Source organism: Eubalaena glacialis, chromosome 13 (genome assembly GCF_028564815.1).
Source record: "Eubalaena glacialis isolate mEubGla1 chromosome 13, mEubGla1.1.hap2.+ XY, whole genome shotgun sequence".
Taxonomy (NCBI): Eukaryota; Metazoa; Chordata; class Mammalia; order Artiodactyla; family Balaenidae; genus Eubalaena; species Eubalaena glacialis.
The window spans coordinates 59648274-59659326 of record NC_083728.1 but is presented as its reverse complement, the minus strand read 5'-3'; the positions used below and the strand labels follow the sequence as shown (position 1 = coordinate 59659326).

At 47.6% G+C, this 11053-nt stretch overlaps 1 long non-coding RNA gene across 1 annotated transcript; it reads left to right on the top strand.

The window, feature by feature from the left end:
- The first annotated feature begins 5507 nt into the window (after window positions 1-5507).
- Window positions 5508-6929, top strand: LOC133102984 (uncharacterized). The gene is made up of 3 exons (XR_009703151.1): window positions 5508-5575; window positions 6443-6707; window positions 6801-6929. It is a non-coding gene; the product is annotated as an uncharacterized LOC133102984 (long non-coding RNA).
- Window positions 6930-11053: the final 4124 nt, after the last annotated feature.

Here is an 11053-nt window from a genome sequence, read left to right as displayed (position 1 = left end):
ACAGGGACAGCATCGCCAACCTCCTACCTCAGGGTGTGTGAAGACAAGCCTGTTCACAGATGCCCAGGTCCCATAAGGAGCCATTTTACTGATTGTTTTGTTCCATTTTGTAGGCACGGCGGGGGGCGGTGGTTTCTTTTATGTGGTACACTAATCATGTTCATGTCATAATGATACAGTCATCGTATTAACAATAGTTGGCATTTTTTAAAATGGGGAATCACAAAATGAATTCCCATGTACCTAGTATAATAAAATATTCCCCCGATTTCACGGACGAGAATGTTCATAGCAGCTTAATTCATGATAGCCTATAACCGGAAACTGCAAATGTTGGGTGGCAGGAGAGTGGATAAGCTATGGTAGAGTCACACAATGGACCACTCCTGGGCAATAAAAATGAACCTACTACTGATAAACACAACAGCATGGGTGAGTTTCACAGACCTAATGGAGAGTGAAAGAAGCCAGCCAGCAAAGAGAATGCACCCTGTGGATGCCCTTTTACAGAGTTCAAGGACAGGAAAAATCAATTGAAGGTGATGGAAATCAGATTTGTGCTTTTGGGCAAGGGCTGGGAGTGCCGACTGGGGAGGGGCATGAGGGAGCCTTCAAAGAATTGAAAATGACCTATATTTTGATCTGGGCGAGGTTACACAGGTGTACAGTTTTGTAAGATTCTTTGAGCCATACCCTTCATATTTGTGCACGTTACTGTAGCCATGTTATACTGTAAGTATAAAAATCTTAGATGGTGAAGAGAAATTTTAAAAAATTAAAATAGGAACAGTATACAACCAATAATGCCGGCTTAAAAATTAGTACTGCAGTTATTTAAAATTATTTATGAGAACATTTGCTAGGTTTCAATATTTCAAGAATGCAAATTCCCAATAATGGCTATTTTGTTGTTGTTGTTGCTGCTGCTGTTAAAAAAGCACATTAGGGGCTTCCCTGGTGGCGCAGTGCTGAAGAATCCGCCTGCCAGTGCAGGGGACATGGGTTCCAGCCCTGGTCCGAGAAGATCCCACATGCTGCAGAGCAACTAAGCCCATGCGCCACAACTACTGAACCCGTGTGCCACAACTACTGAAGCCCGTGCGCCTAGAGCCCGTGCTCCCCAACAAGAGAAGCCACCACAATGAGAAGCCCGCGCACCTCAACGGAGAGTAGCCCCCACTCGTCGCAACTAGAGAAAGCCTGCGCGCAGCAACGAAGACCTAATGCAGCCAAAAATAAATAAATAAATAGGGGGAAAAAAAGCACATTAAGGGACTTCACTGGTAGTCCAGTGGTTAAGACTCTGTGCTCCCAATTCAGGAGGCCCAGGTTCAATCCCTGGTCAGGGAACTAGATCCCGCATGCCGCAACTAAAAGCCCGCATGCCTACACTAAAGATCCCGCATGCTGCAACAAAGATTTTGCACGCGGCAACAAAGACCCCGTGTGCCACAACTAAGACCCAGTGCAGACAAATAAATAAATAAATATTAAAAAACAAACAATCTGTGAGATTTATCCCTCCATCATTCTGTTGATCGACATTGAAATTGTTTTTAGGTTTTATCATTACAAAGAACACTGCTCTGAACAGAGAGGCAGTCTTTATTATTTACAAAATTAGCATATATTAAGCCTTTATTATATGGCAGGCATTCTATTGCCTATTTAAATCACAACAGCGCCTATCCCAGGTGTTACTATCCTCATTTTACTAATCTGTTATTCTTACCTTCTCCCTCCTTCACCCCAACCGAATCAACCCCAGGGCCCTGTGGCTTCTGCTTTAGGAATCTGGGTCAGATCCCTCCTTCTATGACTACCACCATCACTAGTATTACCTCAACTTCAGGCCCCAGGAGCTTCCAGCTGCTCTCACTGCTCCCCTCTGGTCTCCCTGAGATCTGTACTCCACAAAGCTTCCTCTCCTGTCAGGACACTATCCTGCTTAAAACCGCAAACTCTATTGGTTTCCCCTTGCTCTTAGGATATAACCCTCAATCCTCACAGGAGCCGCCCAGGCCCTCCTGCTTGGTCTCACCTCTCCAGCCTCATCTCCCAAGCTTGGCCCCCTGCACCAGGGCCACACTGGTCTCCTTTCTGTCCCGCAAATGCACCCCGATCTCTTGGGCCTCAGGACCTTCACACCTGCGGTTCCTTCTGTGTGGACCCCTCTTCCCCCATTCCCCAGGCTAACTCTAAGATACCTTCCTTCCTCTGCTCAACTGTCACGTCCATCCTAAGAGGGACAGGTCTCCTCTTCTCTATCTGTTTGGCAGCATTTACCAAAGAGGTGACTAAACAATTATTTGTGCAATTATTTGTCCGCTGTATGCCTCTCTTTGGAGAACGTAAGTTCCATGAAAGAAAGCACTTGCTCACCACCACCGCCAAAACCCCAGCACCTAGCAGAGCTGGCAGATGTGATCGCTCATATGTGGCTTTAAAAAATGTATGTATGAACGGATGAAAGGATTTTGAACGACTTAACCTCCCCCATTCACACATGTGGAAACTGAGGCTAAGAGCACGCAAGGGACTGGCCCGTGGCCTCGGCAACGACAAACGCACGCCCAGAGGCTAACGCCCCTTCTCCCCAGCCCCTCGCAAGGACACCTCCAGGAGAGACCCTCAAGGCAACGTGACCCCGCCCCGCCTCAAGGAGGCCCCTAGGTATCTGCCAGTCGGACGCGGCGCGGGACACGCTGGCAAAGTAATCCGGCCCGCTCCCCGATTCCGGCGCCCGCGACTTCCGCTTCCGGCGGGCACAGTCCTCGCGGGAGGCTTTGGGAAATAGGCGCGAGACTGCGGTCGTGGGTCCGTTCTTGGTCTCGGTCGCTGCGTAGCGGACGCTGTCCTTGATTGTGTGCTTACTGAGTGCGGTGAGCTGCTCCTCCTTCCCGGGCGCGGAGGTTGAAACTCGGGGAAGGGAGGTGACTTGCGTGCGGCCGCAGCCTTTGGGGCAGAGGCAGGACTCGAATACGGATTGCGTCCCCTTCCCGGCCTCTTTTCGCTGTGGCGTCACTGGGCGCGCTACAGAGCTAGTTCAACCAAAAGGACAGGAAGAGAGTCAAGTGTAGCCGACTGAGTCAGGCCTTAGGATGTCTGCGATATTATTACTGGCTAGGGTGGATTAACCCGGGACTTAGGAGCTGTAGTTCTGGAATCAAGAATTTGTGTTCCAGGGACTTCCCTGGTGGCGCAGTGGTTAAGAATCCGCCTACCATTGCAGGGGACACGGGTTTGATCCCTGGTCCGGGAAGATCCCACATGCCGCGGAGCGATTAAGCCCGTGCAGCACAACTACTGAGCCTGCGCTCTAGAGCCCGCGAACCACAACTACTGAAGCCCGAGTGCCTGGAGCCCGAGCCCCGCAGTAAGAGAAGCCACCGCAATGAGAAGCCCGTGCACCGCAACGAAGAGTAGCCCCCGCTCGCCGTAACTAGAGAAAGCCCGCGCGCAGCAGCAAAGACCCAAAGCAGCCAAAAATAAATAAATAAATTTATTTAAAAAAAAAAAAATTGTGTTCCAATCCCATTGCTGTCACTTCCTAGCCATATGATCTCCCGTGGGTTCAATACCTAAAACTCTCAAGAGATTCAGGGTTTTTTTTTTTTTTTAAGATGTTAGCTATGAGTTTTTCTTTTTTTTAAAAATTAATTAATTAATTAATTTTTGGCTGTGTTGGGTCTTCATTTCTGTGCGAGGGCTTTCTCTAGTTGTGGCGAGCGGGGGCCACTCTTCATCGCGGTGCGCGGGCCTCTCACTATCGCGGCCTCTCTTGTTGCGGAGCACACGGTCCAGACGCGCAGGCTCAGTAGTTGTGGCTCACGGGCCTAGTTGCTCCGCGGCATGTGGGATCTTCCCAGACCAGGGCTCGAACCCGTGTCCCCGGCACTAGCAGGCAGATTCTCAACCACTGCGCCACCAGGGAAGCCCAGGGTTTTTTTTTTTTTTAACCTGTAGAGATACAGTACCTCTGGCATTACTAAATTAGGAACAAACGGAGTGCGAATGCATATTGCCTGGTGATCAGAAATTGGTGGCCATTATTATTGTATCAGGAAGAAGCAGGCAGGACAAGGAATTGGGGTTAGAATTTATTGGGGTTTTGAGGAGGGAGGGCTAGGCCTTGACATGGGAGGCCTTTATCTCCCAGGCAGAGTGTAGGCAAAGGCACTTGACCTCTCTTTTATAGTCTTATTGTGGACAACTTCTGCCTTTGGAACCCCCCCAAAGGGCACTTCCTGCTTCTCCAGAGCACTCTTCTCTGTCAGGGATAGGGAGCCGGGTTACCCTGGAAGTGGTGGCAAAGATTCTTTTCTCGATCAGACTCTATTCAGGCTCCTTTGAACTCTGTTCTCAACTAGGCCCTGACTTTTGGGCTTCCATGTTCATCTCTGCATTGTTCACTTGTAGCCAGTTTAGCCAGAACCACCTGCCCCCACCCCAATTGGGTTCCTTATCCTCCCGCATCCCCCAGGTGATTGATGTCTGATCACCCTGGCCTTCCTTCAGCAAGAAACCCCTCTTACCCTGATGCTTCCTTTTGTTAATTTTCCAATGCCTCCCCCCAGCCCTGCACCTTAGCTATAAATTCCCACCTTTCCTTGTATTCAGAGTTGAACCTGATCTCTCTCCACTGCAAAATCCCACTGCAGTGTAACAGGCAAGAACCTTTGTATTCTATTACAGGTTAATCACTAAAGGGATGATGCCTATAAGCTTAAATTATCCATAATGGCCCATCTCTAGGAACCCTGCCTCCCAGGTAATGAGCATTAAGCTAAAATACCTTTGTTTAGCTCCCAGGAAACATTCCTCACCAGACCCACCTGTGAATGACTGAAAGAAATTAACACATCCCCTCTGGAGGCTAGCCAGAACCAGGAAATTTTGACTTTACTCCCTCTCCTTTTAGTATAAAAGAAGTCTGAATTCTAACTCAGGCAAGATGGTTCTTTGGGACACAAGTCCACCATCTTCTCAGTCTGCCAGCTTTCTGAATAAAGTCGCTGTTCCTTGCCCCAACAACTCTTCTCTTGATTTATTGGCCTGTTGTTCAACAAGCAGTACAAGCTTGGACTCAGTAACCTCAGTGGTCCCTAACAAGTGCCATGAATAATTTTTTTCTTTAGAAGTGGTGAAAGAAGCCCATTCCTCAGCTGTGCCTCTCTCTGTGTGTCTGTTTCTGTCTCTCACAGGCTGGCTCTCCTCTGTGTGGTTGGCTTCAGCCCACAGCAGATTTCTTGGAGGAAGCTGGACATTTTACCTCTATTTCTCTTCTCTTAGCTCTGGCCTCCTCCCCTTTTAAGGAAGCCTTTGGAGAAAGTATTGAAGCCAAGGAGATGCTGGCTTCCCTTCCTGAGATGGAGCCCAGGTGAATGAATGGTCCTTTGTCTAGATATTTTCTACCCAAAAGAGCAACTGCGTTGCTCTTTCCCCTCCCCTGGTGTGTTTTTCTTCATGGCACTATTACCACCTGCATCATTTTTTGTCTATGTATACAGGCATACCTTGGAGATACTGCCAGCTTGGTCCCAGACCACCGCAAAAAGGAGAATATCACAATAAAGTGAGTCACGTGAATTTTTGGTTTCCCAGTGCGTATAAAAGTTAGATTTAAAAAAAAAAAAAAAAAAAAGTTAGATTTACATTATACTGTAGTTTATTGAGTGTGCAATAGCATTATGTCTAAAAAAATGTACATACCTTAATTTAAAAATACTTTATTGCTAAAATATGCTAACCATCATCTGACAATGCAAGGTGGCCACAAACCTTCAATGTGTAAAAAATGCAATATCTGCAAAGCTCAGTAAAGTGAAGTGCAATAAAATGAGGTCTGCCTGTACATCCTTGTTTGTGCCAGACACAGCCCAGAAACGTGTTGGTGGGTTTGGTTTATGTCACACAAGATTTAAACCCAGTTTGGGTCTACATTCAAAACTGGGAATTTTCACCTAAACATCCAGATATCTGGCTTCTGGGGAGTGATCAGATTGGCAGGCAGTGTGGGGCCTGCATCCCCCACTGCTTCCCGTGGCCTTGACACTGAGGCCTTGCACCTGCTCCACCTGTCACGACGGCACTGTTGTGTCTCTTGTAGAGAGAAATTCCCCACATTCACATCACTCTCACACATGGTAATAGAGAAGAAAGACCAAGAGGGACACGTGTTTTAAGAAAAATGGGAGAGAGCCCATGTCTTTGCGGAAAACAAGAATATTCCAGAATGTTTGGTGCACAAATGCATGTCTGTGTCGAAAGCCCAGTCTTGCCTTCCCCACCGGCCCTTGTGGGTGTTTGAGCAGGTGTGGGTGGTGGTCTGAGGGGAATCTTTTGCCCTCAGAGTCTGGAGTGGGTGGTGGTCTGAGGGGAATCTTTTGCCCTCAGAGTCTGGAGTGGGTGGTGGTCTGAGGGGAATCTTTTGCCGTTCCAGGGACTGGTGGTGTTTGTGGGTCTGGCTGTGTGCTATGGACTGAACTGTGTCCCCCCAGAACTCATGTTGAAGCCCTAACCCCCAACGTGACTATATCTGGAGACAGGGTCTATAGGAGGTAACTATGATTAAAGGAAGAAAGGGATCACTGTCTCTTTCCACCAAGTGAGGACAGAGAAGTCACCATCTATGAGCCAGGAAGACAGTCTTCACCAGGAACCGAATCTCCTGGCACCTTGATCTTGGACTTCCTGCCTCCAGAAGCGTGAGTAATAAATGTCTGTTGGTTAAGTGCCCAGTTTGTGATATTCTGTTACGGCAGCCTGAGCAGACTACGACACTATGTGTTTTTTCCAAGAGAAGGGTGTGAATCTTCACCCTATTCTGAGCCACATCTGGGACGACCGCGAGCAGGGGAGTTTAGCATACGTCATCCCCACGGGTAAGGATTTCTGAGCATGCCTGGTGGGCCTTGATTCCCCTTCTTCCTCCACACTCCAGCCTTTCTCCGTGATGCCTTCATCCTACAGGCAGCTCTCCCTCAAAGGAATCATCATGTTTTGCACGCCTGTTCTTACCCATCTGCTTTTTTTTTGTTTTTTAAAGATTTATTTATTTATTTTTTGGCTGCGATGGGTCTTCGTTGTTGCACGTGGGCTTTCTCTAGTTGTGGCGAGCAGGGGCTACTCTTCGTTGCGGTGTGCAGGCTTCTCATTGTGGTGGCTTCTCTTGTTGTGGAGCATGGGCTCTAGGTGCACGGGCTTCAGTAGTTGCAGCACGTGGGCTCAGTAGTTGTGGCACACGGGCTCCAGAGCACAGGCTCAGTAGTTGTGGCGCACGGGCTTAGTTGCTCTGAGGCATGTGGGATCTTCCAGGACCAGGGAATTGAACCTGTGTCCCCTGCATTGGCAGGCGGATTCTTAACCACTGTGCCACCAGGGAAGTCCTACCCATCTACTTCTCATTTAACTTGCTGGCTGCAGGGAAAAGACAGATAAAGTTTCAAATGCTGGGTGGTTCGAGGTGTAAACAATGGCTATCTCCTGCCTCCCTGTTAATTGATGTATCCAAATGTAAATGTAAATGTAATCCAAATGTAAATCAATAAATTGATTTATTGTCTAAAATTGAATAATGGAACCAAAACACAGCCAGACTCCAAGGAGAGATTTCACAGCATTGCACAGCAAGCCCTCTTATCCTTCATCCTTTCTGTTGATGAAAATAATAACAAAACGACTACTGTTTACTGAGTGCTCCTATGTTTCACCCTAGAGCAAAGTATTTTAATGTGCTATGTCATTTAATTGTAGTAAGTATCCTCTGGGAAATAGGTACTGTTAACCCCCATTTATATTATTGTCGGAATCAAGTTTGTGATAAGGTTGGGCAGCAGAGTTCATTGTCTGAAGAACAAATTACACCCCATTATTTATTCAGTCGTTCAGCAAATATTTACCGAGCATCTACTATATGCCAAGCAGATCTGCCTAGTGTGCCGAGAAAACCAGAGGGGCCCTGGTTGGCCACCTCAAAGGAGAATCTTGGGACAGGACCAGAGTCTTCCAAGATACAGTTTGGGTATTTACTCCAAGACAGAGCTCTGATTACCTGGCTGGCATTCAAGTTTGCCTTCAGGGGAGTGGTCTGAGCAGCAGGCTCTGGAGCGTACTTGCCCAAGTCTGTCTTGGCTCTTCTACTTTCCTAACTGTGTGGCCTTGGGCAGGGCTCTGCCCCTCTCTGAGCCTCAGTTTACTCATCTAAAACGTGCGTCATAATGATATCTACACGATTGTCATTGTGAGGATTTAAGTAGCACGGTAAAAACACAAGCACCATGGACCTAGGAAGTACTTAAAAAACATTAGCTTTTATTGTTAGCTCGCAAAGGCCTTAGAAAAAGTGTAAAAAACACCCATTACATATCAGGTTTTGAAAACTGTAGTTCTCTGATGACTCTTCTAGATAATGTAGTCAAATTAGCTAAACTGTTTGACTTGTACTGAATTGTTGGTTCTCAGTCATTTGGACTTTGGGAAATTGCTACCAAAGATGACCCACACTTGTAAAGTGCTTGATGGTAGACCATCTCTTCCCAGCCATAATTAAGTCATAAGAGTAACTGTGAGCTGAACCAACACCCAGTATGTGATTATGGATTATGTACCATCAGCCTGGAGATGATCTTCCCCTCTGTCTTCAGAGGAGGATCTACGTGTGCCTCTCAGTTGTTTGCCAACTTCTGTGAGTGTGAGGCTGCCATTTTAACTCGAACTGTTTTGTAAACTCCATAAATGCTATGAAAACAAGCTACATTTATAAGAATAAACAGTGGCATGTGATTATAGATATATATATATATATAACTGTAAATACTTTTAATTCAGACTGTAAACGATGCTTGGTGCCTGAATGAGTTGTGGACCTCTTACAGAAACTCCATGGGCCCAGGCATCCAAGATCCACAAATCTTGAGGCCTGCAAACTTTATCCCAGTGTGGTTACAGGTCATGAGCTGATGTTTATGGAGCATCTGTTACGTGCTAGACATCATCATAGGTCCTTTACAAACATAATCTCATCGAAGCCTGTCTGTCAGCTCTCAGAAGTTGGAGCTATGACAATCCCCATTTTACAGACGAGGCAAAGGTAAGGCTTACCCAGTTAGTAAGTGGTGGTTCTGAAGCACTGGTTTGGGTGTACGTCAGGGTAGGCCCAAATTCATCCTGGTGTATGCTGGTTATGGACTGAATGTCTGTGTCCCCCTCAAAACAGAATTAAGAAAGAAATCCTGGGCAAAGTAGAAGTTTAACCTTTAAATCTCTGTTGGCTCTACTCACTGAAAACTACCCAGAGAGGAGAGGGCCAGGACTACGTTAGTCAGGCCTTGGTCACTTCATGGACTTGCTAACTTGTGTATATCTGGCCCCGAGGAGATGATAAGAGACGCAAGGCCAGGGCCCCACCGCTAACCAGGAGGCAGTTAGAAACAGGAAGTTGTGCGGCAGCTTTGAAAATGCTGGTGTCCCCACACCTGTCTGCCCCTCCAGACGGAGCCGAGAGTGTCTCTTCTGTTTTCCTCCTTTTCCCTCTTCCACTTCTGTCTATCTCTCTTCTTCCTCCCCCACTACATACCCATCTGTGACTTCTTCAAATTACCCCTTTCCACGCCCTCCTCCTGAGGCCGATGGAATGGCAGGCTTCTTGTGTTTGGCTTGAGTGCCAGTGCTCTGAATGGCTCCGCACCTTGGTTCCCTCTAAGATCCTGGCTCTCCTGACCCGTTAACTGATGTATCCTCTTGTCTGTCTAAAATTTAATAATGGACCCAAAACACAGGTTCCAAGGAGAGATTTCACAGCATTGCACAGCAGCCCAAGATTATAAGGCAAAAATGAGGCATATGTGGTCCTGCCTTTCCTCAAGCCCCACCACAAGGCTGTCCTGAAATCTGGCATCTTCCCTTAAAAAGGTCCTGCCTTCCACCGGGGGTGTGTGTGTGTGGGTGTCTCCAGAAATCAGTGGTGGGCAGCCCGGTTTCTTGTTCTGCCTGTGTGCTCACAAGAAAAACTGGATATTGGATGTAGGGGGAAAAGTGGGATGTGAGAGAGAATGGAGAGTAGAAATGGAAGGAAAGAAAGAAGCCGGTGGGAGGGTTGATTGAGGCGCTAGGCCTGAGGATGCTAAAGCTGAAAAACTCAGGGGTTGTCTGGTTGTTAGTGATGATGTTTATGGAGCTCTCACCACTAGGCACACAGCTCTCACCATGACCCTCTTCCTGCTCAGACCTCCCTACCTGCCTACACCTCCCTCCCCCAGGCTCCACAGGGACACCAAGGACTGACTGTCCAGTTCACCTCCTGCTCATCGTGCCTGCTTGGCACACAGCAGAGCCCAATAAATACATATTTGTTGATCAAATTAACAAATGAAGAAATAAGCAATTGATAACGAAGATGCACCCAGCAAGAACTTTGTGAGTCTTCATTTTCCAGTCTCTAAAATTAAGGAGTTGGACCAAGACAGACACCTGGGTTCTAACCTCACCCCAGTTCTGCACTTACTGGGTGTTTGTGACCTTGGGCAGGTCATTGAACCTCTCTGCACCTCGGTTTCCTCACCTATAAAATAGGGATAATAGTACCCCCTTTGTTTCAAAGATGAACTGATTTAATAATTGCAAATCGCTTAGAACAGAGCCTGGCACATACATAGTACTATGTAAGTAAAAAAGTAAATTTCCAGGGTCCCCTCCACTGTGGAGTTCCTCAGGCCTGGGAGGGTGGATGGAAGGGAAACAGGGAGAACGGCCCATAAACTGCGGAGACTCGCGCATGCGCACTGAAGTTGAAGGAACAACCGTCTCCTGCAACTCATCCCAGGACCCATCTACCCCGGGCCGCGGCTCAGCCAGGGGATGACTACGTTACCCACAGTGCATCTCGCGGACTCGCTACGTATCTTGTTTCTATGCCTGACAGTCGGTTCAACCAGTAGTACGAGGACGCACAATGTGAGTAGTTACCCACAATGGCTCCCGTGGACCCGCCTACCCAGACCCATTCTCACTCTCCACAGACGGCCAAAGGTGCGAGGACTACATTACCCACAAT